Source organism: Ictidomys tridecemlineatus, unplaced genomic scaffold, assembly GCF_052094955.1.
Source record: "Ictidomys tridecemlineatus isolate mIctTri1 unplaced genomic scaffold, mIctTri1.hap1 Scaffold_666, whole genome shotgun sequence".
In the NCBI taxonomy this organism is placed as follows: domain Eukaryota; kingdom Metazoa; phylum Chordata; class Mammalia; order Rodentia; family Sciuridae; genus Ictidomys; species Ictidomys tridecemlineatus.
Window position 1 is genome coordinate 75,813 of NW_027524676.1, and position 26,114 is coordinate 101,926.

The following is a 26,114-nucleotide window of genomic DNA, read 5'->3' on the forward strand; positions in this document are numbered from 1 at the left end:
GGCCTTCAGCAGCCTCGTTCCGGCCGACCGGTGGGGTTGGGGGGGCCAGCAGGCGGGTTTGGGGGGGCGGCAGGCGAGGTTGGAGGGGCCGGCTGGTGGGGGTGGGGGGGCGGCCCACGGTGGTGGGGGTGCCGGCCCGCGGTGGTGGGGGGCCGGCCGGCGTGTGGGCCTTCAGGGGCCTCGTACCGGCTGTCCGTCAGCCGGCATGGGGGCCTTCAGCGGCCTCATTCTGGCTGACGGGCTGGGTGGTGGGGGCACCCGGTGAGGTTGGGGGTCCGGCTGGCATGGGGGCTTTCAGCGGCCTCGTTCGGGGGCCGGTGGTGGGCGGTCCGGCCGGCGTGGGGGCCTTTATCGGCCACGTTTTGCCTGACCGGCGGGGTTGGGGCGGCCGGCCCCCAGGGGTGGGGGGGGCTGGCCGGCGTGGGGGCCTTCAGGGGCCTCATTCCGGCTGGCCGGCGGGGTTGGGCGGGGCCGGCCGGCGGGGGTGGGCGGGGCCGGCCGGCGGGGGTGGGCGGGGCCGGCCGGCGGGGGTGGGCGGGGCCGGCCGGCGGGGGTGGGCGGGGCCGGCCGGCGGGGGTGGGCGTGGCCGGGCGGGGCCGGCCGACGTGGGGGCCTTCAGCGGCCTCATTCGGGCCGGCGGGCGAGGTTGGGGGGGGCGGCTGGTGGGGGTGGGGGGGCCGGCCGGCCTGAGGGCCTTCAGCAGCCTCGTTCCGGCCAACCGGCGGTGTTGGGGGGGCCAGCAGGCGGGTTTGGGGGGGGGGGGCGGCCGGCGAGGTTGGGGGGGCCGGCTGGTGGGGGTGGGTGGGCGGGCCGGCCGGCGGGGGTGGGCGGGGCCGGCCGGCGTGGGGGCCTTCAGCGGCCTCGTTCCAGCGGACCGGCGGGGTTGGGCGGGGCCGGCCCGCTGGGGTGGGGGGGCTGGCCGGCGTGGGGGCCTTCAGGGGCCTCATTCCGGCTGGCCGGCGGGGTTGGGTGGGGCCGGCCCACGGGGGTGGGGGGCCCGCCGGCGGGTTGGGGGGGTCTGGCCGGCGTGGGGGCCTTCAGGGGCCTCATTCCGGCTGGCCGGTGGGGTTGGGCGGGGCCGGCCCGCGGGGGTGGGCGGGCCGGCCGGCGTGGGGGCCTTCAGCGGCCTCGTTCCGGCGGACCGTCGGGGTTGGGGGGGCGGCCGGCGGGGTTGGGGGCGGCTGGCCCGCGGTGGTGGGCGGGCCGGCCGTCGTGTGGGCCTTCAGGGGCCTCATTCGGGCCGGCCGGCGAGGTTGGGGGGGGTCGGCTGGTGGGGGTGGGGGGGCCGGCCGTTGTGAGGGCCTTCAGCAGCCTCGTTCTGGCTGACCGGCGGGGTTGGGGGGGCCGGCAGGCGCGGTTGGGGGGGGCGGCCGGCGAGGTTGGGGGGGCCGGCTGGTGGGGGTGGGGGTGCGGCTGGTGGGGTTGGGGGGGGGGGCCGGCCCGCGGTGGTGGGGGTCCGGCCGGCGTGGGGACCTTCAGGGGCCTCATTCCAGCGGACCAGCAGGGTTGGGTGGGGCCGGCCCACGGTGGTGGGGTGGCTGGCCGGCGTGGGGGCCTTCAGCAGCCGTTCCGGCGGAGTTGGGCGGGGCCGGTCCGCGGGGGTGGGGGGGCTGGCCGGCGTGTGGGCCTTCAGGGGCCTCATTACGGCCGGCCGGCGGGGTTGGGGGGGCGTCCGTCGGGGTTGGGGGGGCGTCCAGCGGGGTTGGGGGGGGCGGCCTGCGGGGTTCGGGGGGGCCGCCGGCAGGGTCGGGGGGGGGGGCGGCCGGTGTGGGGGCCTTCAGCGGCCATCGTTCCGGCCGACCCGCTGGGTGGTGGGGGCAGCCGGCGAGGTTGGGCGTCCGGCCGGCGTGGGGGCCTTTAGCGGCCTCGTTCCGGCCGACCGCCGGGGTTGGGGGGGCCGGCCCGCGTGGGTGGGGGGGTTGGCCGGCGTGGGGGCCTTCAGGGGCCTCATTCCAGCCGGCCGGCGGGGTTGGGGGGGGCGGCCGGTGGGGTTGGGGGGGGCGGTCCGTCAGCTTTGCAGGGGCCTGCCAGCGTGGGGGGCCTTCAGCCGCCTTGTTCTGGCTGACCAGCGGGGTTGGGCGGGCCGGCCAGCGTGGGGGCCTTCAGCGGCCTCGTTCCAGCCGGCCGGTGGGGTTGGGGGGGCCACCGGCAGGGTTGGGGGGGCGGTTGGCGGGGTTTGGTGGGCCGGCCGGCGGGGTTGGGGGGGGCCGCTCGGCGGGGTTGGGGTGGCCGGCCAGCGTGGGGGCCTTCAGTGGCCTCTTTCCCGCCGGCCGGCGGGGTTGGGGGGTCGGCCTGTGGGGTTGGGGGGGGCCGTTTGGCGGGGGTGGGGTTGCCAGCCGGCGTGGGGGCCTTCAGCGGCCTGTTTCCGGCTGGGTTGGGGGGGCGGCTGGCGTGGGGGCCTTCAGCGGCCTCGTTCCAGCGGACCGGCGGGGTTGTTGGCAGCTAGGGCTGTGGTGGTGGCGGCGGTGGCGGCAGCTTCCTTCCCGCCACGAGGTAAGTCAGCGGGGCTGGGGTCCGCTTGGGGGGAAGTAGGGGCGGCGGCAGCTTCCTTCAGGCGGCAAGGTAGGGCGGCGGGGCCGGGGTCCTGGGGGGTGGGCAGTTAGGGCACTGGCGGTGGTGGTGGCAGCTACGTTGTCACAGGGTGTCCGAGCTACCGGTGTCCGGGAGCTGCGGGGCCTTTTGGATGCTCCTATAACTTGGCAGCTGGGGCTGCGAGCTGTCTGTGGGCTGCCTTCCCCACAAAGGGCTGCAGAGCTGTGTGGTCGTCTGCGGCAGTAGCGACAGCGGCAGCAGCTCGCCTATGAGGGCGCAGACATTTGTTGCAGTTCTTGGGTCTTTGTTGTTTTTCCTTGGGCTTTTACCCTTCTTTTCATTAATTTTGGATAAAATGACCCCCGTGATGTAAAGATACAGCAAGGAACATTGGTGACATGGGGAGCTTTGCAGAAAGTGCAGTTTGGATTCTGCTTTTTCATTGGTGATGGCCAGATGAATCTTCACTGCTGGCCCTGGAAAAGGCTAGGACAGCTTGTTAGTTGAGTTTTAAATTTCCCAGTTTGTGTTTAAAGGTTTTAAGTGCATAGAAGAGGAATGTTTGCCTTAAGTAAGCATATGAGCGGATAACAGGGAATGTTTTCCTCTGGAAAGGGAATTTGGTAGCTCTGACCCATGTCAGTCTGTGAATATTTAGACCTGTAGTGACTTTTTAACATTTTTCATAAAAATCTGTTATTTACAGTGTGTCATATGTTGTTAATACTCCTTGCCTTAAGTTCCCCAGCAAATCTTTTTCATGTCTTCTGAGAAAGTAGACAATTGATAGATTATCCAAGGAATGGAAAAAAACGTGAGTGGGTTATTTCCACAGTCCCTGAGAGCTGGCATTGTAAGACTCATCCTATCCCCAGTAACATTTTCATACAATAAATGTGAACACTTTTGAAGCCTTTTTATAAAGATACAATTTGGGAATGATATTAAGATAAGGAAAAGCTCTTAATTGATTTCTTAGATTAACATGTCTTCCCTTTTCTCTTTTCTGTTCAGTGGCCTCCTTCCTGCTGGAAAACTTGGAAAACTTATCACTTAGAAAACTTCATGAAGATGGCCAGTGATAAGCAAATGTCCGATGATGATGACAGCCCCAGCACCAGCACTGGCAGTTCAGATTCAGACCAGCAAGACCCTGCTGCTCCAGAGCCTGAAGATCATGAAGAAAGAACCTTCTGCCACCCAGTGGAAGAAGAGCACCAAACTCTCTAGCAAAACCACTGCTAAGTTATCCACTAGTGCTAAAAGGTAACATTGTCAGGTTGTCTTCCAAGCAATTAGATGCTTCCTTTTGTTTCCTTTTGTGAGTTATACTCTTGAGTGAAATTAGCATGTGTCCACGTGGGTGTCAGTCCAGGCATCTGTGGTGGCAGCTTCATAAAAAGAAATGTGTCACTTTTCATGAAAGGAAATGATCAAAAAAGTTTATATTTGCTAAAAAATGTTGAATGTCAGGAATTGGTTTTTTTTGAAAGCAGATTTTAAATTTGCTTAGTTTTACAAACAAGTCTTTAAATCCTGCATAATAGATATAATTTTTTGTAGTTATAGTTATCCCTCCTTGTTCTTGTGAGAACAAATAAAACTGAAAAGTAGCCATTAACAATCTCAGGTGTCACTTTGCTGTTAAAACTTTGCACATCTTTAAAACTCGTGGATGTTCTTGACATAGTAGTGAAAATCAACAGCAGGAAAAAACATTTTGTTGGTTGTAAGTGAAAGATTATTTGTTTCCTGCTGACTTTTATTTTCTATGATGGCAAAAAAAAATCCATCAATGGGACTCCATCAGTGATAGTGGTTGTATTGAGTAGAACTCTTGTATCAAACATAAAATGTACCTATAGCATTACCTAATGTTGATGTTTTGTTGTTTTTCATTGATCACAACTAAAAGAAAAAGAAAATATAAAAACTTATTATTGTATTTTATAGCGATTCATGTTCTTATTTTTCTATACATTTTTACCGTCATTGCACCATTAACCAAACACTAATGAACTTGAGAATATTATATTGAATAGCAGCAGTCTTTGAAATAATTTAAAATTCTTCTCAGTGTGTTGTAATCTTATGGAGAGAACATTAAACAACTTTTGAAAACATTTTAAATTTCAAGAAAATCAGAGAAATGCTCTTTTTCCCCTTACCTCAAGGCCCTCTTTCCTCCAAGAGTATGAAATTTAAATTTACGTGCTGTACCTAAGATCAGAGAAAAGAAATGGTTAAGATTGCTAAAATAGTCCTTGGAAGTTTTTCATTGGTAAAGGTATTTGTAAATTTTAAACTTTTTTTTTAAACAGATAAAATATTGACAAAACTATTAATGTACTCTTGCAATAGCTTTCTAATTTTTACCACAGTAAAAGTGGATTGAAGTCATTGTCAAAAATATTCTAGTGCTTTTTCTCCTTCCGTTTTGTCTCATTTGCATATAAGCTTGAAAAGAGAATTTCTTTGGTAAGAAGAGTTTTAAAATAGATTTTATATCCTTTTGTTGAGTAGTAGTGGAGGACTTTCTCAAATCAGGTGTAAATGACTTATCTATTTACAGTAGCAAGTGAGAAAAAATCTGCAATTTTCTGTTAAGGAGTTTGGGTTATGCCTCTGAGAACAAAGAGGAAGCAGCCATGTTAGCATTACTGAAGGCAAAACCAGCCTTGCATTTACCTGCATGATGGTAGAGGGCATTCTGATTTTCTGGTTATTCTGTAGACTGTCTCAAATCTTTTTTGTCTGTTCTCATTTCACTAATGGAATTCAGAAGGATTTAGCTGAAGTAACCCTTAATCCTCTCCTAACTGCGGGTAAGAAACAAATTTTGTTGTTTTGATTTCTAAATTGTGGAACAATATCAGGAGATGAATGTATTATCCTTGTATGTATGTGCAGCAGAAGAGGCTAGCTAGCTATGTTTGCTTCCTTAAAGCTTTGCAAGTGCTTTAAACAAAAATTGCCTAGGTGAATTAAATTAGGAGAAAAATACTATTAGCATGTATCATATATTCTGTACTTATGAATATAGTGATCTTGTGCTTCTTGCTGAGATTTGTTTGAGTGGTGTTGATTTTTCTGTTGTTTTTCTGTGGAATATATTTATTCACAAGTATTTTGTAGAAACCTGTAAGGTTTTAAGATTTAAAGTTAGTGCTTGTGTGCAATCTGAATTGATTTTCCAAATTTAGAAATTTTTAAATATGCTGTTACAAAATGTAAAAGCATTAAACAGGAGTATAGTTGTATCTGTTTGATTTATTCAGTAACTTGCCTAAAGGAAAAATTTTATGTGCTAAGCTATGGTTGTAGTTGTTATTTTCTAGAAAACACATTGTTGGAATTATTTACATTTTAAGCAAATATCCTAATGACTTGGGAAAATTCTTAGCAGTAAATTAATTGGAATTGTGAGAAGAATCAAATTCAGTGGAACTCAGAATTTAAGATTGGTTGACAAATTGTATTAAAAGTAGCTGATTGATTTTTTTATTTGTGTCTTATATAGTGTTCTGTTTATTTTTGAATGGTGACTGTGTGGTTGACAAAATTTATCAAATTTAGAGAGCAATATTATAAATAAATTGCATAGAAGTATGTGCTCAAGAATGAGAGGGGAAGGGATGCTATAATTAAGGAAGTGTTATGATTTGATATAAAAATATTTTGGTGTTTAACCTGTGTTTTTGCTACAAATTGTGTTTGCTCATGTTGATCAGCACCATCTCTGAAGTCTACTTGAGACATAATAAGGAATAATCCATTTGCTATTTATTGTGTTAACCAGATCCCCAGATAAAGGGGATCTGATCCTGATTTATCCAGTGAATTAACAGTTTTGCTTATATTTGTAGTCGCAGCCATTTCAGTTTAAAAGGAGACATGAATGTGAATTATAATTATTATATAATTATAATTATAAACAGAGTGATATTTCAGATCTCAAAGTATTACTTAAAAAGTATACTGCTCAATAGTGTAGCCACTAGCCACATTCTGACTATGGACCAGGATGTTGTGGTTAGTTGAAAATGTGATATGCTGTAAGTGTGAAATGCATACTGGATTTTGAAAACTCAGTACAATTTGTAAAAGAATAAATATTTTAAAGATATTTATTACATGTTGAAATAATATTTGGCATGTTTAGTAAGTGTTTTAAAAATTGTATTTTTATCATTTTAGCATAGTTATTAGCAAATTCAAAATTACGTGTATAACTTGCATTATAATTTTGTTGAACAGTATTGCTTTAGAGAAGAAGTAAATCAGTATTTCTTTTAGCCTTCTAAATGGTGTGTCAAATCTGTACCATGTAGGAGGTCAAGTTAAATTTGTTCTGTGGAAGAATCACTTAACTTTCAGAGTATATTCTGATAATTTCCATTATGAAAGATGTAAAGATCTGTCAATTTAAAACTCACATGTCTTAAAGTTGCATGTCAGGTCAAACTTTTTTAAGGGTTTCTGTTGATTTTCTGCAAATGGCTTAAACCAGTGTATGAATATACATCTAGAGAACATAGTAGACATATTGAATGCTTTCAGAGCAGTAATGTACTGGTACATTTGGTAAAGGAATGTACTTTAAGTGTTTAACCCAGGACTGTTTCCACAAGGTCACAGGATTATTTTAGATGGAGTAAAATCTTTCTGGGAAATAGAAAGTAAGTTTCACTTATCGCATATTTTCTCTCTTTATATACCAGATTTCATTTAAGTTCATGAAATAATGCTTAACATTTAGTGATTTAACTAGTGAAGCAGTAAAACTTTGGGCTTGCTTGTGCACAGTATCATGGAATACTTATATCTATTTTCTTTTGTCACAGTCTTTGGTGACTGTTGGCTATTGAAAAGGACATCTTTTAACTTCTCTTGTTCTTTAATATCTGAGTTTCTTTGTGGCTGTGTGATTCAGGAAAAAAAACAAATGTAAAATACAAGTTTCTTAGGAAATTAGAAGTTGTTTCTTACTACTTTGGGGAGAGACTTTTTTCCATATACCTCATATGTAAAATAATGCAGATGTTTTGTGTATCTTTGGTTTCTTCTGGGTAGAAGGTTACTTCTTGTAATTTTGATGGAAAAGCCTAAATTTGTATTGTGTTTTTGCTTTCATGCCAGAAAATGCAATAGATTTTGGTATTATATTTCTTTTAACTCATAGCTGCATAAATGAGAATTTTAGCTTTATGGTGGTTGTATTATTTAGATTTGTTAATTTATGTTGTAATTAAAAATGGGATTCCACAGTCATAAGTACATCTATAATTTGTGGGTTAATATTGCATGAGACCTTTAAAACCTTATGCTTGCTACTTCCAGGTACAATTATTTAATTATGGCTTTTGGTAAGGTGTGTGTGTGTGTGTGTGTGTGTGTGTGTGTGTGTGTGTGTGTATAAACTTGTCAAAGTATGTGACAGTGTTAATTATCCCTCAGGGAAGAAATGTTAATTGTATCTGGGTACATTCAGGAAAATGTTGAATGAGATATAGGAAAACTAGATTTACTTGTACTAGGGAGATTTGTCTTAAAGCCCATCTTTTGTTTTAATTAATAAGTTATTCTTTAGTTACATAATTAGGTCTATATACACATCCAGGATGGCCTTTGGGTAGATATCATTGTCAAATTAAATGCAGGACTTTAAAAGTGTTTGATTATATGTCAATAGGAATACTTCTTTTTCTTTTAGTAAAAAAAGGTTTATAAATATTTAATTTCTAATGATTTGATGGTATTTTAGGTTTTAAGTATTGAAGGCCTGTGGGCCAATGCATTTTAAACACAGGGAAATAATATATGTTTTTTTGGTTTACGTTTATACTTTTTACATTCTATATTTTAGATTAGGGTATAAAAATCAATTCACCAGTAAGGGGGAAGGGAAATTATTATGAACATCCCTTTGTTTTACAGAAAGTTATGGACGATAGTTGTTTAGTAATGTGTTGACATTTATGTTCTATTTTTCAAAGGATGTGCTTCCTTTTTCACTTACAGTCAGCACTTGTGTAAACAGCAAAAGTTTAGAAAGGTGCTGGATTTCTAAGTTAATCTTGAATTTCTTTTCCTGTATAGAGGGTACAAACATGTACTCCTAAATATTAATGGGTTTGGACTGAATCTATGTTAAAGAAGATATTCAAGAGTAATTGTAAATCATTTTTGGTTAAGGAGAAGGCCTTATGGGGGGGTAGATATTACAGCTTCAAGTTTATATTAATCATATGTTGACTATCAAAACCTGAAATCAGCTACAATGATACTTGTAAATATTATAATACTTGCAAATTTTGTTAACTTCCCTTTTTAAAAGAAAGAAAAAGAAGTAGCATAAGTTCTAAGTCAGATGTTGGCAATTTGCACATAAGAGTAATTTTCTGAGGATAAACTGTGTTTCTGATGGTTGCCATATCTCTCGCTATTGTCCAGTGTAGATTAGAACTTTGCTAATTAAAGGGTGATCTTCAGACTAGCAACATCTGTATCACAGGTGTGATTGTTAAAACTCAGTATGTTGTTTTCCCCTAACCAGAAGTACTGAGTCCAAATCTGAATTGAGTAAGATTGCTAACTGAATTGTATGTCTATTGAGGTTGGAAAAATCCTGCTACTGAAGCAAGACTGTTCAGATCCATGCTGTGCCACTATTGGCATGCCACTTTATAATCCTGCTACTGAAGCAAGACTGTTCAGATCCATGCTGTGCCACTATTGGCATGCCACTTTATATAAGTTATGGGATATTTTTGTTCTTCAGTTTCCCAAGTTGTAAAATGAAGATTAAGTTGATCTCCCCATTGTATAATTTTTGTGAGGATGAAATGAATTTCTTGAAAGTTTTGTTAACCACATAAATTGGATCCCTAAAGTGGATACAGCATGATAAAAGTAGGTGAGACAGTTTATCAGCATGCCCTCACTCTTGCTGGTGTTTGCTCCAGTGCATCCACATCCTACTTATAGGAATAATTGCATCTTAATTCATCATCTAATTATTCAGTATATATCAAGCAGTTTGTTTTTAATGTGAATAAAAGCAGGATTTTAAAAACTTGAGTTAAAACAGAAAATTAGCCTAAAAGTGTTGATCATAGATGAACAAATACTCAATCCCTTCCAAAAAAAATATCTATAAACTTAATGATACTTAAAAAGAATGCCTTGGGGCTGGGGCTGTAGCTTAGTGGCAGAATGCTTGCCTAGCATGTGTGAGGCACTGGGTTTGATCCTGAGCATCACATAAAAAAACATAAAATATATGCATTCTGTCCATCTACAACTACAAAAAAAATGTTTTAAAAAGTATTTATAAGAATACTATGACTATGACTGCCCAGTAAAGTATAAAAAAAAAATTTTAGATAGTTGTATTAGTTAATGTTTTCCCCTCTTTAAATATCCCATTTTAAGAGTTTGTGATTTCATTCAGAACACAGTAATTTCAATATTTGTAAAATTTACACTCATAATAGTATAGTTTACCAATTACTTCAACATAATGTAGTGTAATTCCAGGCAAAACAGTGAGTTGGAATTCGAAAAAAATATTAAGTAACTCATATTCGTTACTTTTTTCATAATTGTGATATTTAATATTAATCACTTAAAGATTATTTAGCTATCATTTCTATTTGCTTATAGAAAGTAGTTGATAATTACAATAATCCTAATTGTGTCTCCCATATATGCCAGTGGAGCAGAAGGACTCAGTTACCATTGAATAACTCAAAACATTTATCCAAAGAGTGATTGATTGAAAATAATATCTCCCCCACATAAGGTCACATTTTTATTAGCTGTCTATTATGTTCAATGACGATAATGTAAGGAGAAAGTGGGTGAAAACCTTGGGTACTTTTTAAAAACCTAAATGGTTATTTCAAAGCAACATGAAGTAAATTGTTAATTTTCTTTCTGCAAGTAAATGATTGGTACCTTATTCTCTCCTTGAATGTGTTGCTGTAACAAAATGTAGATTATGTTTAATTATGAGGAAAATCAACAAGTCTTGCTTAGAGTACAAGAGCATTCAGATTGAGAAAACTGAATGGGAAAACTTTATCTTCCATTCTTCTCTTTTCTATAAATATGATATAACAAAACCACTTGTAGATCTATTAGATCTACAGGCATATAAAGTGATGATTTTTCTTTCCGTATTACTTTAGACAATAATTGTATTTGATGGGGCTGGGCTTGTGGCTCAGTGATACAGTGTTTGCCTAGCATGTGCGATGCCCTGCGTTCAATCCTAAACACCACATAAAAATAAATAAATAAAATTAAGCTATGTGTCCAACTACAACTAAACATTAAATTAAAAAAAGAATTGTGTTTGGGCATTTTATTAGAATTTAAAAGATGAAATATCTTTAAACATTTAATGTTTTTTTGCATCTTGATCACAGAAGTTTTTGCCTCTACCCCATATTCATAGTCTAGGAGATAGTTGACAATACCTGGAGACATTTTGCTTTTCAAAACTTGGGGGAAAAGGCTCTAGTATACAACAAAGAATTGTCTCCCTTCAGGAGATCTTACTGAAATAAAACATATATATGTTTCTGTTATGTTTTACTAGGAATATTGAAGTAACTTGTGACTACAGAATGCACATCGCCTTTGTATTTTCTTAGTGATGAAAATAAAAACCAAATGAAGAACATGGCTTTCTCTCCAGTGTGTAATTTAATGTCAGAATCTAATATAATGTAATCATCACTTTCTGCAATCATAGAAAGTAATGTAATTGCCTCTTCGGTAAAAGATGGGAAGAGAGTATCAATATCAAATTTGGAGAAATGGTAAGAGTAAGGGAAGCATCTAGAAGAGATGGGAAGGCTCACTCTCTAACCACAAATTCTGCACACCTCTAGTTTTCCACCTCCTACCACATATCAGGCTTTCTAAAACTTTACTTTTTATTTTTTGCCTTAGATAACTTAACTAAAAATTATTCCAAAATTATGTAAAATAAATGTAATTTTCCATTACTAAACTTTTGTTTTCCATAACACATTAAAGGGAAAATTAAATAATAAAAACAGACATAATAAATTCTTGTTTGATATAATCATTTAAATATCTTTTTTAGACAGCAGTAATTCAAACAAAATACTTCCCTGACTTAAAATGTAATATTTTATATTAATGAATCAGGAGGCTAAAACACTAAAATTGTCAGACTTAGTAAATCCTTCAAATATTTCATCTATAGAGGCACAGTACACACTTAGTGTAAATTATAAAAGTTTTTTTTTAAAATATATAAATTCCAGGTCAAAATATATCAAATCAAACATATATCAACTTTGCTTCTCAATTTACTTCTCAATTTACCTCTCAATGTAATCATATTTTGTTGACTCTAAATAACATCGTCTGGTAACTGATAGTGACATTAAAATTTGTATCATCTTTCTGCTAAAATATAGTAAGCTCTACTCTGAACCCCTCATTCATAGGTCTTACATCTGTTATCCCATCGTCAGCAATAAAGCCAATGAGATTATTCTAAAATGTAAACGTCCCCATGTTATTCCTGTCTTTGCTTATTAAAGGAGCAAGCAATGTACTCTCTAATTTCTCTTTTGCCTATTTTCCCTTTGATATAGAAATATAATGTGCATTTCAATCAAATTAAAATCTTTCAGTTCCCTTAACTGTCTAATATATTTCTAGTTAGGCAAATGATGATGCACCTCCTGAAATCCTATTTTCTTTTCACAGACCTCTCAGTCTCGCTCTGCTCCATCTGTAAATATCCAACTCCTCTTTGGGATCCTTATAAAAATCTCCCTTTTGTGGATACACTTTATACAGTCAACTTGATGACTTGATGCTTCCCGTCGGTTCTATTTTGGAAATATTTGCAAAACTGCATTTATTACCTCATATCACAGTTATTCATTCACGTCACTATTTCCATTTGCTGACTATGAAAGAAAACCTTTCTGGTTTTGGCATCCGCCTTGGCAGCAGCAGTCGGAGAAGACAGCCTGGAAGACCTCCTCTTGGGATTTTACTTAGCCTCACATTCTTCAGAGCTGACCTTCCTCTGGAGCTTCCTGGCTGAGAACACAAGGCTCACACAGGTGCTGCAGGCAGTGGCTTTTGGGAACCTTCTGAAACTGTGCTGCCTGGCCACTGCTGCTGTTCCCACCACATGAGTTGCTGCGACACACCAAGTATTCAATTATTTTAATGCAGTTTTTATCATAATTGAGACATAACTATAGGCAATTTTAAATCTCTAAATTTTGTGATTTTAGCTACAACGAACCTTATAAAAATCAAATCCTTACTCTTATGTTTTGTTTATTCTGCTTTCTAAATAAGTTCTCATTTTGTCATTATTGCCAGTGCTTACAACCCTCCTTTCTCTTATCTCTAGCCTAGAGAACAGTGACCTGCCCCTAGTTGCTCTTCCTGTCATGAGCCTCTCTCAAGTGTGCCATTCTCCCCTCTCACAAGCATTAGTTTCTAAAATAAACGTTTAACCATGTCATACCCACAAAAGTGAGAAAGTATTCTATTATTTATACAATAAACTCAATATTTATTCATATGTCCCCCAGCTCTTCCAAGCATGATCACAAATAGTCTTCCAAATTCCCCGTAGGAACAAACTCAGCCCCACTAATACTTGTTCACATAATTCCTTTGCTTCACACAATTCCTACCTCTTCTGATTTTTATTGCTTCTCTGTCTCTATTTATGGTTAACATTTGCCAACATAGCCTCCATTGCCTCTAGCTCTTTAAGCTTCACCTTGAATTCTCTTTTTTTCATGCCCCAAAGAATTTCTGCTGCACCATCATTGCTTTCCCATCCTAATAGAAGTGAGAGCTTATTAATCTAATATCCATATACTTTTTCAAAAGCTTTAATCATAACATTAAGTGTGCTTTGTCTCAGTTTTTACAAATAGATATCTTCTCCATTATGATGCAAATTCTTTTAAGATTGGTATCATATTGTATCATTTTTTATATCATCAACATCTAGTATATAAAAGGAAAAGTGAAAGAATAATCTAAATATAAAATATATCTAAAGTTTCTAGTTACTGTGTATTATATCCAATATTCAGAGCTATAATATTAGTTCTATATTTTGTGACAAGGAACTTCTTACAATAATTCTACAGTGCAAGTGGACACAAACTTTAAAGCCCAAATGAAAGCCCCACACCACTTACTTTCCCCAGTAATAAGTGCTACTTTGGGATTATGCTAATAAAATCTAACCTTCCATTAGATACATGATTTCTGACTATTCTTTAATAAATTACCTCTTAAACAGAGTAAAATTAGAATAAAATAGACAACAATGTTCTATTACAAAAATGCGTTTCATATTTGATGTTAGAATACAACACATTTGTTTTCTAAGTTAGATTCAATAAAGATAAGGAGCTTAAAGTTATCTGGACAGAAGAAGAGAAAGGAATCAGTCATCAGTTAGAATGAAAGAAAGCCCATGATTGCACTTGAAAGGGTGTTAGCAGAAGCTGTCCAATAAATTCACAGAAGATGCTTCTGCTTTAATAAATTGTTGTGCTATCAGCCAGGCACGGTGGTGCACAACTGTAATCCCAGTGGCTTAGAGGCTCATGAGTTCAAAGCCAGCCTCAGCAACAGCAGGGTGCTAAGCAACTCAGTGAGACCATCTCTAAATAAGAATACAAAATATGAGGGCTGGGGTTGTGGCTTATAATATAGTGTTTGCCTAGCATGTGTGAGGCACTGTGTTTTATTCTCAGCACCACATATAAATAAATAATAAATAAAGGTCCATCAACAACTAAAAAATATCTAAAAAAATGCAAAATAGAGTTGGGATGTGGCTCAGTAGTCCAGGGCCTCTGAGTTCAATCACTGGTACCAAAACAAACAAACAAACAAACTGTTGTACTATCAAATCCTTTTGTAGCACTTGAGCTTCACTTTCTCTACTTGTGCTGACAGATCAAGGTTTTGTTTGTCCCAAATCTATAATTTGGTGCCAATTGTCTGTTTATCTTCTGAGCATGAAAGGGAAATCTCAGCCTTGAAAAAAATTTTATTATTAGTGTTATTATTATTGGCCTGGTAAGAACAACAATAGTACTTTTATGAAGCATAAGAAAATTTAGGGTTCTAAGACTTTATTCTGGAAAAAAAAAGTAATTTTATAAATATTATTTCATGTTCAAAGTATATTCATATACAGCCTTACATTTTCAAATGACCAAAGAATGAGGAACACTTAAAAATAATGTGTTTCATTATTCACATAGGTGGTAATAAAGTTGTAGCTTAAATTTTAGCGTTAGTACTCATTCTCTAATTTTGTGTTATTTCTATTTATTGTCAAACATCTAACAATACTTTAGGAATAGGATGTCAATTTTTTATGTTCATAAAGTTCAGTGTAAAATAAAAAAGAATTATCCTCTTGATTATGGCTAATATTTTCTGTATAATCTTATGAATCATTACTACTGGATTAGCATTTTTCAAAACCAGGATCAAACATGTTTTTTTTTTCAACTTTATTACCTTTTTATACCTATTATTAGAGTAAATAAATTGGCATCATAACTTTAAGTTAATTTTTTTTCACATAATGGATATGCTAAAATTAAATCCATTCCTTTATATAGACTTGTAGAAGCTACAAGCAATTTTCTGATGCTATAAACAATGTCACAGTAATCTTCATATATAAATACTATATCTATATATCTATCTATATATATACATATATATATATATATGTGTATATATATATATATAACTTGTTATATTTTGGAAGAATATTCATGAGCTAAAAGTTGTTCATATTTTTTAGTATTTTTTAAAGTCAGAAAATACATTAATTTGTTCTTTGATTAGTCCAAATGCAGCTTAAACTTTTCCCATTGTCCTCCATCTTTTACAACACAGTTGTTTTCAGCAATTTAATTGTGGAAACAGTAAAGACATTACACTGAAACAACTCTTAGTAGGCAAAAATTTTTAAAAAAATGTTATCACTAAGAGATAATCTCCATTGATAAAGCAGTGGATGAGTTGGTATTTTTATTTGATCAAAGTTATTAGTCTGATCTGTTTAATCTGTTCCCATCTTGAACACCCTTCATTCTTCAAACCTCATTCCTGCTACTCTCTGAATTGGCCCCTGGGCTCCTCACTGTTGCTCCCATCAGGCCAGGCCCATTTCATTCTGTTTTTGCTCTTTCCTCTGCCTCAGACACTTTACCCCTAGAACATAGCTAGCTCCCTTATTTCCTTTCATTCTTTATAGAACATCCTTTTCTCAATGAAACCTTCCCTGGCCATCTTATTAAAATGCAAACCCTGCTCCTTTGAGACATTTCCTATCTTCTTTCCCTTTTTTCCTCTTAGCATTTGGCATATTATTGAAAATATTGTTACACTATTCAATATTGTTACATTATTTATTTATATTGTTTATTGTGACTTCCAGTGTAATGTGGGCTTTACAGGGAAAGGCTTTTTCTTCTGGTTTGCTCTTAAATCTGGACTGTCTGACAAGTTGCCTGGTTCATAGCAGGCACTCAGGAGTAGTATTTGTTGACTTAGTAAATGAGTAGTTGAATATTAGATTGTAGTTGACTGGCATATCAATATTTATGGATTTGAAAAACAACATGAAATGAAAAAATAAATAAAAGCCCAATACCCATGATAGTGTTTGCATTTGGAAAGTCAGGGAGGGAAAGGAGATTGAAGAGATTCCAAAGCAGCCATATTGATATCATTGCCTTTCTCTTATTAAAAGAGAATTTGGCCAGGCACAGTGGTGAACACCTGTAATCCCAGCATCTCAGGAGGCTGAGATAGGAGGATCGTGAGTTCTAAGCCAACCTCAGCAAAAGTGAGGTGCTAGGCAACTCAGTGAGATCCTGTTTCTAAATAAAATACAAAATAGGGCTGGGATGTGGCTCAGTGATTGAGTGTCCCTGAGTGCACTCCCCAGTACCAACAACAACAACAAAAAGAGAATCTGAGCAAATATTACAAAATGTTATAATGTTATAAATGTTATAAAAACAAAATTCTGGATGTTTATTACATTATTCTCTGTATTTTTCCAATTTGTAAAAATATTCAAAAAGTTTTTCAAAGTAAAGATTCAAATAAGACACACAAAGGCACATGTCTTTCATACTGTATTCCTGATTTTACATAATTAAAAAAAATTACAGTGAGTAGGGCCTTAGAGAATTACTCTCATTCATACTTCCATTACTGCTTTGCAGATAGACTTCATTAAATTCTTTGCAGGACTTAATTTTATTTTGTTTAGTGTTGTTAAAATTATATTTTTTCTTTATATTCTAATTTGCTATGATAAAAAAAGAGAAAGTACAGAAGGTTGTGAAGTAAAAGGGAAGACTCAGCCTGGGAACCTTTTAAAGATGTTCTTACCCTCCCCTAAAGTTACAATTTAGGCAGCCTAGGAGTGTATCTAGTGGTCTGGAGATGGTGAAGTTTTCCAGGTGGACTTCTACATCTAAGTTTTTGAGTAATTTTTTAAATGTCTAATTTTATGCATCAAGAAATTGAGTTCAACAGATGTGAAATGACTTTTCAAGGTGTCATTGCAAGTGAAGGATGAAACTGGATGGCGCTTGCATTAGAGGGTGATAAATTTGTTGGTATTTCCATTATGAGTCATTCTTTTGCTTGAAACAGTATCTTTGCTGATGACTACACCTTTCATTTTGTGGGTACTCTATAAATATTTGTAGAACAAATGAATTGATAATGTTCTGAATACTGAAACCCAGTCTATATACTGGTTTTCCAGAGATACCTCTTGCAAATTTTAATCTATTATCAAATTTAGGGAAGAATATTAAGGCTTTCTGAATTATTTTGAAGACTTTCATAGAGTATTCCTGGTTTTGTTTCTCAGACAAAATATTTACTAATTTTTAAGTTGGGATGTTTTATGATATGTCATATGATTGCAAAAAATTTGCATAGATTAAAAACATACAACCACTAGTTAAGTATTCACAAAATTCGGTAACTATATATGTAAGCTATTTTTCCTTTTTTATTTTACCAGATAGAAATATTCATTGAAGAATATTTTTACTTCAGAAGCTAAAATAGAGCATGCATCTAGGCATGGTGGCACACACTTATGATCTCAGAGACTCAGGAGGCTGAAGCAGGAGGATCACAAGTTTGAGGCCAGCCTCAGCAACTTAGTGTGAGCCCCTGAGCAAATTGGCAAGACTGAATCTGAAAATTAAAAATAAAAAGGGCTGGGAATGTGGTTCAGTAGTTAAACCCCTCTGAGGCCCCTAATGCCAAAAAAAAAAAAAAAAAGGAGAGCATGCAAGGTGCGTTCTTTACTTTTCTAAGAATATTTTGTTTGAGAATTATGAGCCCAAGTCTATGGGGTCACAGCTCTAAGATATAAGCTATAGAGGCAGGTACTTTCCATTTCTGCATGAGGATGGGCCATTTTTGGTTTCTTTGGTTCAGATAGGGGAGACTACTAGAGGGTCACCTGTCTCCAGACGTACTTTCAGGCTTGAGAGAGGATAAGTCATTGTGCTTTAAAAAATGAGAAATTTTATGGTATAGTCAATAGAGATATGTAAATGTTTATGTGCGTATTGTGTTTTGCTGTAGTTTACAAGATACAAAATAATAGACTCACTAAAGTCCTCAAGAGATGGAGTTCTGAAGGATATGTTAGATTCTTGTTTGTGAACGATAGAAACCTGACTCAGGTCCTTGGTGTAGGTAGTAGAGAGAATCTGTAGGCTGTTGTACCTGAGAAGTCTAGGGGTTGGCTTCAGTGGTGGCTGGGCAAGAGCTGTGTGTGTCCTTCTGTTTCTCAGCTGTGTTTCCCTGTTTTGTCAGTTTCATATTTCGTTCTTTTTTCTCTTTTCTGTTTGATTTTACAAAGTTGTTTTTTCCTGTATCTTCAAGTTCGTGGATATTTTCATCTATAATGCTTCATTTGCCTTTCTTAACATTCAGGTGTTTTTCATCTTAAATACTTTAATTTTTATCTATAGAAATTAAATTTGGGTCTTATATTTCATGTCTTTACTTGCTTCTACAATGAATGGAATGTGATTATAGCAACTGTTGTAATATCCTGAATTCCATCATTTGTGTCATTTATGGGCTTCCAGTTGATTGATTTTTCTCACTATAGAACACATTTCCTTTCTTTGCATACCTGGCATTTTTTATTGGAATTCAACATTGTGAATGTTACTTTGTTTAGTGCTGCATATCTTTGGTTTTCTCTGATTACCTTTGAGCTTTATTTTGGAATACAGTGAAATAACATACAAGTAGGTTAGTTTTTAATAATCTTGTTTTTTGCTCTATTATGTGGGGCCATAGTGTCATTAACCTAAGGCTAACTTTTTCCTTCACTACTGAGGCAAAACTTTCTGAGGACTTAATGCTCCCTGAATTCTGACATTTTCCACTCAGGTTTGTGGGTGTAGCAGCACTGTATGAGTCCGACTCTTGTACTGTTAGCCTTTCTGATAGTTCTTTCCCTGATAGAGAGCTCTTCCCACAGACATGTGCTGACAGTGCTCAGCTGAAGACCCATTGAGGACTCCTTGAAGTTCTCTCGGCAGCTCTCCCCTCTATGGTCCTTGCTTCATGAACTCAAGCTTGCCTTAATCCTGCCTCCCACCTCTCTCTCCTTAGCTGAGAGAGACTGCCAGTCTTTGAGTAGTGACTTTTTCCTGGACTGAGGGTTTGTCTCAGTACGCTGGAGCAGTCTTAAGTCTTACTTTGTGTGTTTCTCTTCTCTCAAGGATCACTCAAGTTTTCTTGCCCAGTGTCCAGTGTTTTATAAGCCAGGGAATCATATCTTTTTTGTTTTTAAAAATCATTTTAGGCAGGATGGTAAATCTGGTCTCTGTTACTCCATCTTGGCCAGAAGAGGAAGTTTGAGTATAGGTTCTTGTGACTTCATTTAAAAAAAGACTTTTAACCACATGATTTTATTCTCTTTTATGGCTGAGTAAAATTCTGTTTTGTATATATTTGCCACATTTTTGTTATCCATTCATCCACTGAAGGGCATCTAGGTTGGCTCCACAGTTTAGCTATTGTGAATTGTGCTGCTATAATGCTAAGTGAAGTTAGCCAATCCCCAAAAAACTAATGCTGAATGTTTTCTGTGATATAAGAAGGCTGATTCATAGTGGGGTAGGGAAGGGGAACGTGGGGGAAATAGACGAATTCTAGATATGGCTGAGGAGTGGGAGGGCAAGGGAGGGGCAGGGGATTAGCAAGGATGGTAGAATGTGATAGATATCATTATCTAAAGTATATGTATGAAGACACAAATTGGTGTCAACATACTTTATATACAGCCAGATATATGAATAATTGTGCTATATATGTGTAATAAGAATTGTAATGCATTCCACTGTCATTATTTTTTTAAATCACTCAATAAAAAAATAAATATACCCTGTCGCTATTTAGATAATATACACAGGATAAAGTTTTAATCATTGGGAATAAGTTATGGTCCTTCAATATGAGGGATGAACTGACAATTTCCCTCTCCAATTATCTTCTAAATTAAGTAATTTTTATCAGAAAGTGACTGCATACCATATATATACACCAATGCACAAGCAGAAGCATGTCATACATGAAAAAAAAAAAAGAAAGAACAAGTATAGACCTTTGCTTGGCTGTGTATGGACATTCCACTCTAGATGTGCCCTGATCGTCTCTAAACTTTACAGTTATATATATAGAAAGTAAAGCATATTCACATTAAAAAAAAAAAACTTTGACTTTGTAGTAGGAGCCCCAAACCAATATCCGTCATAGCTATTAATTCTAATGAAAAGAAACCCCTGTCAGTTTCTATATAATAAGCCTAAGGCTCAGGCTGATTTCAGTTGGGTCATGTGTCCCAGCATGGATCAGTTACAGTGACCTGGGAAGTGGTATGTTTCCACTGACCAATCAGAGCCGCTATCCCTTGTTGGGATGGTGCACTAAAACTGATAGTACTGCCATGCCATATCTATGAGGAGTGGGAAATGTTTACCCCTAGGTGAGGGGATGCTAGACCAAAAGATAGTAGGGAATGTCCATATATGATAGAGAATGAGAGTGTCAAAGAAGAACAAAAATTTTTATGGTAATTGGGTTCAAGAAACTGAGATACTTTAATCTGAGCTTCATTAAGCTTCAGCACAGGGGGCTGGATAAACCGCTTTCTCAACCAGCAGAAGTTACATGGGGTCCAGGGAAAAAGATCCAATAGGTGGTGAGAATAGTAGGGGAAAAGAAGAAAGTATTCACTATAAGTTTAGCAGGTATGTTTTATGATCTAACATTATTTCTATTCTGTGTTTTATTTTTTTAAATGTAGTAATCTGAACTTGAAAGTTGACAAATATCTAGTGGTAGGATTTTCCACCTTTTAGTATATATGAGAGATCTCTTTGTCCTCTTATACTGCAGGTGTCAGGAAACAGGACTTCTACCCTCTAAGGGGAAGCAGAGTTTAATGAAATGCATAGTCTTTAGAATAAAATCTTCAGAATTCGTAGGTCCACAAGAACACAGTACTGACTCTGAATAAACGTGCTAGTGATTCTTTTAGCAAAAAACTACTCCTTTTTAAAAGGTTCACTTATTTTTGATTTTTCCACTTAAAGGGTTCACTTATTTTGATTTTCTCCCGGGTTCTCATCTAATTAGAATGTTCTTTGTAAAATGTGTAGTAAGGGGGCTGGGGATGTGGCTCAAGCGGTAGCGTGCTCGCCTGGCATGTGTGCGGCCCGGGTTCGATCCTCAGCACCACATACCAACAAAGACGTTGTGTCCGCCGAGAACTAAAAAATAAATATTAAAAAAAATTCTCTCTCTCTCTCTCTCTCTCTCTCTCTCTCTCTCTCTCACTCTCTCACTCTCTCTTTAAAAAAAATGTGTAGTAAGTAGGAAGGAGATCTGGACTAGGTATCATAAAATCATTGTTCTTTAGTTTGTTTCTAACTGTGACTTGAGGCCAGGTTCTGGCCTGTTTTTTTTACGGTAGATTGTCTCTCTAGAGGAGACATGGTACCTAAAATGGAAGTTTGATTTGTGAATAACTGGGAGCCGGGTTAGTTAAATTCGCTTTCTAGACTAAGATATTAGATATAATGGATTTTCCAAATATTGGAGTCAGTAAGGATTTGGGTTCTATACCAAAAAACAAAGACAAGAAGCCAAAACCTTACCATTTGAATTGAGAATAAAGTCAGTGATTTTTGGACCTTTTCTTAAAGCTAGGAACTACACTTACAGATAAAATAAAAGCTGATTGAAGGGGAGAGATGGAGAGAAGAGTTAGCCTGACTACACCTGTTATTTGAGCCTGTGTTCTTGGAGGCACTGGGAATGCTGGCCAAGCTGGTTGCTCCTTCCAGCTCCAAAATCTTGATTTCCAAAGTGTAGGGCATGTCATGACTTAGTGAATATTATTCCCTTAAAGTATTTTTTAAAAGTTTGTTTCTTATAATGAATTACTTTTATTCACAAAATACTGTGTTTAGTACTTTATTAGTAAAATATAACAGAAGTTAAATACTTCGCTGGGGTACCAAAATCTCTTAAGCAAAAATATTTATCTCTAGTTAATTGTTAAAAATCACTTGCCTATTTATAACATTCTACTAATTCATTAGTTTTATTTCTTGAGGTGTTAACATTTTTATTTATTTTTCATGATAGGGGCCTGATCTAACATTTTAATTAATTCATTTTCAAACAATATTTTTCCTTACCTATTATTTAATTTAAGCATATTTTTGAGAAAAAAAATTAAATTTATCTTTTTGGAACCGGGTCATTATCATTATCATTATTGTGCTGCTCTTTCTATGCTGGGGGAATATGACTGGGCCCTGGAAGCAAACATAAAAGCTCAAAAACTCTGTAAAAATGACCCTGAGTGAATCAAGGATCTAATTCAGCAGCATGTAAAGTTACAAAAACAAATAGAAGACCGACAAGGTATTTCACCTAAGATTCTTTTGGTTACAGTTGAGTTTTCTTTAAAGTTTCAAAGGTGGGTTTCTTGGATTAACAGAGGATCATAAATCAGTTCTCAGATGATTTGTGCTTATTTTGTTATGTTATCTTCAAGTTACTTACGTTTTCTATATCTTTCTGTGTAGAGTTAGTAATATGTTCCATTAGGTTATTATACATGATTTGTATTTTTTATTTGAAACAGCCAGTAACTAAATTATTTATTCTTCTATAGAAAAATATTCTTTTCAGAAATTTTGAATAAAATAAATGCTTTTGAAAGGAAATTGTGTAAAACTTTTCATCATTTAAGTTACTTCTAAAAGAAAGGGCCCTTCAATAGAGTTGCTTAATTTGTTTGCACCAAGTTTGCAAATAATTCTATAGCATGTTGAACATCTATAATCAAAAATTGGCTGTTCAGGCTAGGACTTGTAAATTTCCATTCTTCAACCTTGTTTTCTGTACTTAGTCATTTTTCTTTCTCAGTGCTTGAAAAAATTTCTTTACACTTTGAGTATCTAGGTCTTTCCTTTTTTTTTTCTTCTTTGGATATTCAGTGTCTATCGAGCTGAGCTGAGCAGTTTTGTAACTAGCGGATGTTGTCATCCAGCTGTTAACAAGATTCTTAGATTGTGAGCTCCTTGAAGACAGGTACCGTCTCTGATTCAAATCAATATATTACTGTCATCTTGTCAGTAATCACATGCAGTGGGATGTCGGACATGGTGTACAACAGTTTGTTGACACCATTCTGAAATTACTGACATCTAGGATTGTAAAATTGTTTTGATTTATTTTTCAACTTTCTAAGGTTGTTTGATGTTCTTAACTCAGCTTAAAGGAAATTTGAAAATGTGTTGAAGTCTGTTTTGCCAATCCATTGATTACTCTGTGTGTGTGTGTGTGTGTGTGTGTGTGTGTGATTGACTTTTATAGGTCGAACACCAAATAAGAATCCAATTAAAGCTTTTTATGAAAGCAGGTGAGTTAATATCAGATCAGTAGCTACTACTTGGAATTACTTTGCCCTGTGAACTTAAGAATCACTTGTGTTTGTCATTTTAAAAACTTAAGCGCAACTATAGTAAATTTAGGGATGGGAGAATAAGAGGGTTCTTTTTTTTTTTTGGTGTGTGTGTTTGCACACAAAATATCAGGTGATCTGTGAGTTGTCAGATTTATTTTATTGAACCACTTGGATGATTAGTAGCCTAATTTAGTGAGAAAAGAGGAGTGGAATGTTAATTTGAAGTTATTGTGCTTGACGGGGAGCAATTGGTCACGGGGTCCTGGCAGTAGAGAGCTGATACACAGCCTTTGCCTCATGACCTTCCTCTCTGCCCTGGAAACGTTGCCCCAGCCTCTTGATACTTTTCAAAGAGCACAAATCGATTTAGGAATGCTTATAAGAAAATAAATAGCCAGGATTCTACATTTGCTTATTTGGCAATTTAAATAGATTAAGCCTTTCTCCCTTGATAAGCACACAGGATAGTGAAGCTGTTAATATGTGAAACATGAAGATTTATTTACTTTAATATTAGAACCCAGAATACTAGCCTTGAACTGGTTTTAAATAGTACTTATGTATAAAGGCTTATCTGAGAGGTAGAGGATCTTTTCAAAACAGTGGTACCTTGCTTTCAAGGAAGAAAGGCTATAATTGCTGCAACCTGTTTGTTTGAAGGATAACTTTTAAAAATGCTCATTAATTAGTAGGAATAAAGGGGTCATTTCTTTTATCCCATTTTAGGGCCTATATACCTAGGAATTTATCAGCACCTGCTTTTAGTACTTCACTTAACTTTGTTGAGACGGAAAGAGATCTCAAAAATACTAACTACAAGATGGCAAATGGTGGTAATCAGAATCTAAAGGTAAGCTCAGTTAAAAACTTAAAATTATTTCAGCTATTAATAGTAACATGTTGGTGATAGTGGAAACCAACTATTTTGGTGGTATAAACTCTTACTTGTTGAGATCAAGAAAATTATTCTTGTTTTGGATTTTGTTTTGTTTTGTTTTTGGTACCAGGGAATGAACCCAAGGGTGCTTAACCACTGAACCACATCCGTAGTGCAATTATTCCTCATATAACTACAACCAATTATACCTCATACAACTACATAAAAATAATATATTTAAAGTCACAGAATTTCTTCTGAAATCACACTTACATATCTTTTTTTTTTTTTTACCAGGGATTGAACCAGAGATGCTTACCCACTGAGTTAACCACATCCCCAGCCTTTTTATTTTTTTTTATTTTGGGCCTTTCTAAGTTGCTGAGGGTGGCTTTGAACTTGGAATCCTCCTGCCTTGGCCTCCTGAGTTGCTGGGATTATAGGAATGTACTGTCAAGCCTGACTATATTTACAGGTATTAAAAGTATTTTTTTCTAGATATAATTTTGCCATTTAGTCCATTTTTATACCCTCCTTTTAGGTCACCCAGCCAGTCTCAGGAATGAGTGACAATGGGGTCTGTTGGCCAAGTCACTTCTGCCCCTCCCTGTGTTTTGGATTTGTCTTTTTCTCCCTTTTCTGATTTGTAATCTGTTTGTGACCTGGCACTGTAGCAGCTCACCAGCCAACTTGTGCTAACCTGGTGTGCCTAGGAGGCACTCCTTCCCCACCTCTGCCAGGGTGTATCTACAGCTTCTGTTGCCCTTTCATGGCTGTGCTCAGTAGCAATCTTGGTCTGATGGTTTTTTTCAGAGCACCACACTAAGGCTTCTAGCCTGCCTCTGAGGTCAGGTGACCCAGATAAATGTGTCTGAGTTTTCCTCTACCTGTGATATACATCCAACACTCAGAAGCTATCACTAAGTCACATTATATTTCTCTTCAAGATTTGAGGAAAGAAAAGATCATGATGTTTTGGCATTGGGTGGGTGATGGGCATTGAAAGGAACTTTCTTAATATACCGTTAAGTCCTCAAAATTTCCAAGAGGCTGTATTAATTTAGGGAGAAGAGCACAGGAATAATGTGGTAATATTCAGTTTAGTCATTGTCGAATAGCTGCCACATGAGACATTGTTCTAGGCATCAGAGATAGAATTGTCATTCAAGAATTTGTCATTTGTCTTGATCTCTGGTCACTAGTTATCATTTTGTATGCTTACTTATACTTTTAGACTTAGTAACTAGATGCATATTTTAAGCGCTTGAGTGAATTCTATCATATTCTACTACAAATTCTATTACACGGCCATTGAATTCTTATTTTTTTAACAGTACATTATAATTATACATCAAGTGGAATCCATTGTTACATTCTCATACATGCATATAACAATTTGGTCCATTTCATTCCCCAGTACTTCCTCTCCCTTCACCCTGGTCCCTCTCCACTACTCTGCTGGTCTCTCTTCTATTTTCATGAGACCGGTCCTCTTTTTTTCTTTATTTTTTCTCTAGCTCCCAAGTGTGAGAGAACATATGACCCATGACTTTCTCAGTCTGGCTTCTTTAACTAAACATGATGTGCTCAGGTTCCATACAT

General features: G+C 38.8%; 1 pseudogene; it reads left to right on the forward strand.

Moving 5' to 3' along the window:
• The first annotated feature begins 3,577 nt into the window (after positions 1–3,577).
• The window catches only part of LOC144374374 (transport and Golgi organization protein 1 homolog), a 142,852-nt pseudogene continuing 120,315 nt past the window's right edge, over positions 3,578–26,114 (forward strand).